The following is a 6,417-nucleotide window of genomic DNA, read 5'->3' as shown; positions in this document are numbered from 1 at the left end:
GGGCCGGAGTCCCTCTAAGTCAAGCATAACAGGCCAGAAGGGGAGGTTTGGGCACTCAAAAATGCACCCCTGCCTTGAGGTTAAGCCAAAAGCACTTCATGTGTGCAGTTAGCAAATGTCTGTGGCACCTTTACACTGCCCAAGCCGCCCTGACTGCCTTCACAGCACGACAGACCTTTCCAAATGAACCACCTTCACTTTGCAGGGCAGAGTCCCAGGCAAACAGAATGATGGAAATTACATCTTCCCAGTTAGGAGGAAAGGGCTTCCCAGGTGCTTCTGTGGTAAAGAATCTGCCTGCCAATGCGGGAGACCTGGGTTTGATCCTGAGGCTGGGAAATCCCCTGGAGGAGGAAATGGTGACCCACTCCAGTATTCTTGCCTGGGAAATCCCATGGACAGAGAAGCCTGGTGGGCTACAGTCCATGGGGTCGCAAAGAGTCGGATACGACTGAGCAGGCATGCAATTAGGAGGAAAAGCTGCACTGCCTCCAATTGCCCTTGCCCTCAGAAGTCTCCCAGTCAAGCTGTGACTTGGAATTTTGGGTTTCCCCATAGGGATCCCTGTCTCTGCCTCCTGCACAATGTCAAAGTCTCCAGTGAAACACCATGGGCCAAGAAGTCCAAGATTTTTCAGCTCTCTTTATCAAACACTTTGGAATGCCTACATGAGCTAGATTCTGGAGAGGCGAAACTGAGTCAGACCAGGCCTGCTGTCTACAAGCTCACAAACAATGAAGACCCTCATCAGAGTAATGTGAGCTGAGAGTTCTGCTCTACAGGACACCTTGCGGGATGGGATCAGGCAAGTTTTCCAGGAGCCATCAGTCCATTCTGAAGGAGATCAGCCCTGGGATTTCTTTGGAAGGAATGATGCTGAAGCTGAAACTCCAGTACTTCAGCCACCTCGTGCGAAGAGTTGACTCATTGGAAAAGACCCTGATGCTGGGAGGGATTGGGGGCAGGAGGAGAAGGGGACGACAGAGGATGAGATGGCTGGATGGCATCACTGACTCGATGGATGTGAGTCTGAGTGAACTCTGGGAGTTGGTGATGGACAGGGAGGCCTGGCGTGCTGTGATTCATGGGGTCGCAAAGAATCGGACACGACTGAGCAACTGAACTGAACTGAACTGAAGCTGAATTTTGGAGCTGGAGAGAGAATGTTAAATTACAAAAGGCCCCATATCTTGAAGTGTTCTCTTGAAATCTCTGAGACTTGGGACTTCCCTGGCAATCCAGTGGTTGGAAGACTTCTCCTTCCAAGGCAGCGGGTAGGGGTTCAATCCCTGGTCAGGGTGCTAAGTAAGATCTCACATAACTTGTGGCCAAAACACCAAAACATAAAACAGAAACAATATTGTAATAAATTCAATAAAGACTTTAAAAATGATCCACATCTAAAAAAAAAAATCTTTTGAAAAAAATAAGGCTTTCCTGGTGGCTCAGTGGTAAGGAATCCACCTGCCAATGCAGAAGACACAGGTTCAATCCCTGGTCCGGGAAGATCCCACGTGCAATGGAGCAACTAAAATCCATGAGCCACAACTCCTGAGCCTGCGCTCTAGAGCCCGGGAGCCGCCAACTCCCGAGCCTGCGCTCTAGAGCCCGGGAGCTGCAACTCCCGAGCCTGCGCTCTAGAGCCCGGGAGCCGCAACTCCCGAGCCTGCGCTCTAGAGCCCGGGAGCCGCAACTCCTGAGCCCACATGCCACAACTACTGGAGCTTTTCACACCCTTAGAACCTGTCTTCCACAGCAAGAGAAGCCATCGCGACGAGAGCCTGCACACTGCAACTGGAGAGTAGGCTGGGCAGCAGTGAAGACCCCGCACAGCCAAAATGAATAAATAAATAATAAAAGAGAGCACTGAGCCTCACAGAGGCAAGCCAGGGGAGGGAGGGTACGACTAACCTTGCTTTCAGGAAAGATACCTTTGGCCAGTGTTTTGCTGGCATGTTGGGTGCAAATTAGAAGATCAGAAAGCCAAGGGAACTGGTCTTATCCCAAGAAGGGAGGAATGACTGCCTGTGCCCAGCCAGGAGCAATAGAATGAGGAGAACAAAGTGGCTTTCAGAGACATTAAAGTGGAGGTGCTGCCCAGCTTGGATTTGGTGATGGTGGGAAAGGGAACTTCCTGGCTTGGGCAATGGACACATATTTGAGGGAAAGAGAACACGTTCACTTTGCATGTGTTTCATTCTAGACCCCAAGGAGACATCCAAGTGTTGTCTTGAACTGTCAAGACCATGGCCTAGGACAATGACCTGAGACCCCACAGCAGCACAGCAGAGGTGGTTAAGTCTGTGAGTGGGTGGGACCAGCCAGGATAAGCTTATAGAACAGATGAGTCTTAAGGCCAAAGCTAGGCTCACTGACCTCTAAGAAGATAACAGGGGAAAGGGATGGTGCAAAAGAGATTAAGAAGCCCAGGCCAGAGAAAAAAAGAGTGTCTGGAAGGAGGTATCTACTCTGTCAAATGTTGCAAGGGTGTTAGGAAAGAAAAAGATCAGGAAGTGTCTATTGGTTGGGACAAAGGAGAAATGGTATCACTAGCTGGTCTAGGAAGCTCAGTTGTGAAAGGAAATCAGGATGAGGGTGGAGAGGGGACACAAGGTCATTAGAGAAGATGTGTCAAGGTGGGAGATGTCAGTGTATGGAGATGGCTAGAGGGTTTCTTTCCACTGCAATATATAGATATAACCTGTTCTTTCTTGTGAGGGAAGGGTCAGGTTTCTTTCACAGCAGCTTCCTTTTTGGTTCTGGAAGGCAAATTTCTCCCATCCATGTGAGGAAGTAGTAAACAGGATGGATGAGTGGTGTTCTACAAGAAAACTCAAGAGGAGTGATTGAAGAAGGACCAGAGAGAGGGAGGAAGCGTGAACAGCAAAAAGGAGGGACTGAAAAGCAGAGGACCCCACAGCACACCTGGAGGAAAACGGGTGGTATTAGTAGAGCTGGGTTGGCTAGCAATCCACTTGAAGTTACATGCTTGGCCGGATGGCCTAAAACCTCAGTAAAAGTCGGTCATACCTAAGTACTTTTTGAGAGTGGGGTCCTGGGGGCTTAATTAGGGATGGGAGTCTTAGATTAATGTGGGGAGAAGAGAAGAAAACAGTCCTAAGACTTAAAAGTGTGAATGAGGGGGCAAGGCCAGCAGAAAAGGGTACAAAGTGAAAGTCACTCAGTCATGTCCAACTCTGCAAACCCATGGACTACAGCCAGCCAGGCTCCTCTGTCCATGGGATTTTCCAGGCAAGGATACTAGAGTGGGTTGTCATTTCCTTCTCCAGGGGATCTTTCTGACCCAGGGATTGAACCCAGGTATCCTGCATTACAGGCGGATTCTTTACCATCTGAGCCACCAGGGAAGCCCAGAAGAGGGTACAAAGTACTAGGTTAAAGGCTGATGTGGCCACGTCCTATTCCAGCCTATTTTATTGACTGTAACAGGAAGCAGTTATGGGGGCCCCAGGTAACGTGATGTGTGGCTTCCAGAGAAGAAGACCCAGGAAGGATGAAGAGGTTGAAAAAATAGGTCAATTTGCCAAATAACCAATCACTGCTTCCCAAAGTCCAATGAACTGAAAACGGATTTCTTGAAAATCAGTTTGTTGCAGATCCCATTTCTCTGATGAGTGATCCTTGGAGTTCCCCTCAAAATTGTTTTGGTCAATTACTTTTAAAAATATAGAAATTTGTGTGCTGTGATTTATACAACACTGGAGATTTTCCTGTAAGTTTGGTTTGTTTTTTCATTTATATTTAGTAGTTTAGCTTGGTTTGCAAGTTTTCAGGTCTATTTTTACCAGATACTTTCCTATGGATTTCTCAATCCAGTTCTGATAAAGGTCAGTCTTATGTGGGTTTTCATATTTTAGGAGCAGGGCACTTCTTTTTTTAATTTTATTTATTTATTTATTTTTGGCCACCCAAAAATAAATAAATGGGTCTTTATTGCTGTGTGCAAGCGAGTGAGGGCTACTCACGAGTTGTGGTGAGCAAGTTTCTCATTATGGTGACTTCTGTTGTTCTGGAGCGTGGGCTCAGGACCTCATGGGCTTTAGTAGTTGTGGTGCTCTGCAGCATGTGGGATCTTCCCAGACCAGGGATGGAATCCATGTCTCCTGCACTGACAGAATTTTTAACCACTGGACCCCAGGGAAGTCCAGGGCACTTCCTAAATGCTATATATATATGCCAATGGATGGATTTTTTCCTCAACTGCGTTTACTGTCAACTCTAGTTTAAAGACTTGTGCCTATATTGAACTATAGCTCCCACTTTGGGATTCTGCCATTGGGAGGTTGTCATGGATATGTGAAAATTAACATGCAGAATTAACACAAACTCATCGCACACGCTAGTAAAGTAATGCTCAAAATTCTACAAGCCAGGCTTCAACAGTACGTGAACCATAACTTCCAGATGTTCAAACTGGATTTAGAAAAGGCAGAGGAACCAGAGATCACATTGCCAACATCTGTTGGAACATTGAAAAAGCAAAAGAGTTCCAGAAAAATATCTACTTGTGCTTTATTGACTATGCCAAAGCCTTTGACTGTGTGGATCACAATAAACTGTGGAAAATTCTTCAAGAGATGGGAATACCAGACCACCTGACCTGCCTCTTGAGAAACCTATATGCAGGTCAGGAAGCAACAGTTAGAACTGGACATGGAACAACAGACTGGTTCCAAATCAGGAAAGGAGTACGTCAAGGCTGTATATTGTCACCCTGCTTATTTAACTTATATGCAGAGTACATCATGAGAGGCGCTGGACTGGAAGAAGCACAAGCTGGAGTCAAGATTGCCGGGAGAAATATGCAGATGACACCACCTATGGCAGAAAGCAAAGAAGAGCTTAAGAGCCTCTTGGTGAAAGTGAAAGAGGAGAGTGAAAAAGTTGGCTTAAAAGTCAACATTCAGAAAACTAAGATCATGGCATCTGGTCCCATCACTTCATGGGAAATAGATGGGGAAATAGTGGAAATAGTGTCAGACTTTATTTTTGGGGGCTCCAAAATGACTGCAGATGGTGACTGCAGCCATGAAATTAAAAGATGCTTACTCCTTGGAAGAAAAGTTATGACCAACCTAGACAACATATTAAAAAGCAGAGACATTACTTTGCCAACAAAGGTCCATCTAGTCAAAGCTATGGTTTTTCCAGTAGTCATGTATGGATGTGAGAGTTGGACTATAAAGAAAGCTGAGCATCGAAGAATTGATGCTTTTGAACTGTGGTGTTGGAGAAGACTCTTGAGAGTCCCTTGGACTGCAAGGAGATCCAGCCAGTCCATCCTAAATTCCTTTATACTGAATACTCATTGGAAGGACTGATGCTGAAGCTGAAACTCCAATACTTTGGCCACCTGATGGGAAGAACTGACTCATTTGAAAAGACCCTGATGCTGGGGAAGATTGAAGGCAGAAGGAGAAGGGAATGACAGAGGATGAGATGGTTGGATGGCATCACCGACTCAATGAACATGAGTTTGAGTAAGCTCTGGGAGTGGGTGATGGACAGGGAGGCCTGGTGTGCTGCAGTCCATGGGGTCACAAAGAGTCGGACACAACTGAGCAACTGAACTGAACTGAACATGCAGAAAAAACTTTTATTTGGCTGACTGCCAAACCACTGAAAAAATGAGAAAGAGAAGTTGCAAACTAGTGTAAAATTACACTTGAAGGGTCAAACTGTTTTCTCTGCAAACCAAAGGTTAAAATTTTTTTTTAAAAGGCTCATGTGTTATCAAAACCTTTATAAGTAACTTTTGAGAAGTAGTCAGCTTCAGAAATGTGAATCACAAACCCATAAATCCAATATAAAATGTGGTGGAGAAACCAAAAATAAAACTTCTAAACTAGAAAAAAATCCAAAAGCCAAAATGTTGAAAAGCATCATTCAACATTTGAAACTTCCTATGGCGCTAGTGGTGAAGAACCCGCCTGTCAGTGCAGGAGACACTAGATGTGGGTTCAATCCCTGGGTCAGGAAGATCCCCTGGAGGAGGGCATGGCAACCCACTCCAGTATTCTTGCCTAGAGAAGCCCATGGACAGAGGAGCCTGGTAGGCTACAGTCCATAGGGTCGAAAAGAGGATATAACTGAAGCCACTTAGCACGTACGCATGCAACACTTATTAGGACACATTTTCTAAGTAATTAAGAGAAAAACGTTGGGGGGTGGATGTTGATAGTCTGCAGAATTGGTCACTTGGCAAATTGATTTTAAATATGTCAGCTTTTTGGTCTCGGAGAGATTTGGTAAATGACTGTGTTTCTGCAGTCCAATGCCTTAACCCTGAGCTCTACGCCCACTGACTGTTTCTCAAGTAGAGGTTGATATATGAACTCTAGAAAAATGGTACTGATGAACCTATTTGCAGGGCAGGGAATGGAGTCACAGAAGTAG

The sequence above is a fragment of the Bubalus kerabau genome, chromosome 11, assembly GCF_029407905.1.
Source record: "Bubalus kerabau isolate K-KA32 ecotype Philippines breed swamp buffalo chromosome 11, PCC_UOA_SB_1v2, whole genome shotgun sequence".
Taxonomy (NCBI): Eukaryota; Metazoa; Chordata; class Mammalia; order Artiodactyla; family Bovidae; genus Bubalus; species Bubalus kerabau.
This window is presented reverse-complemented; position numbering follows the sequence as displayed.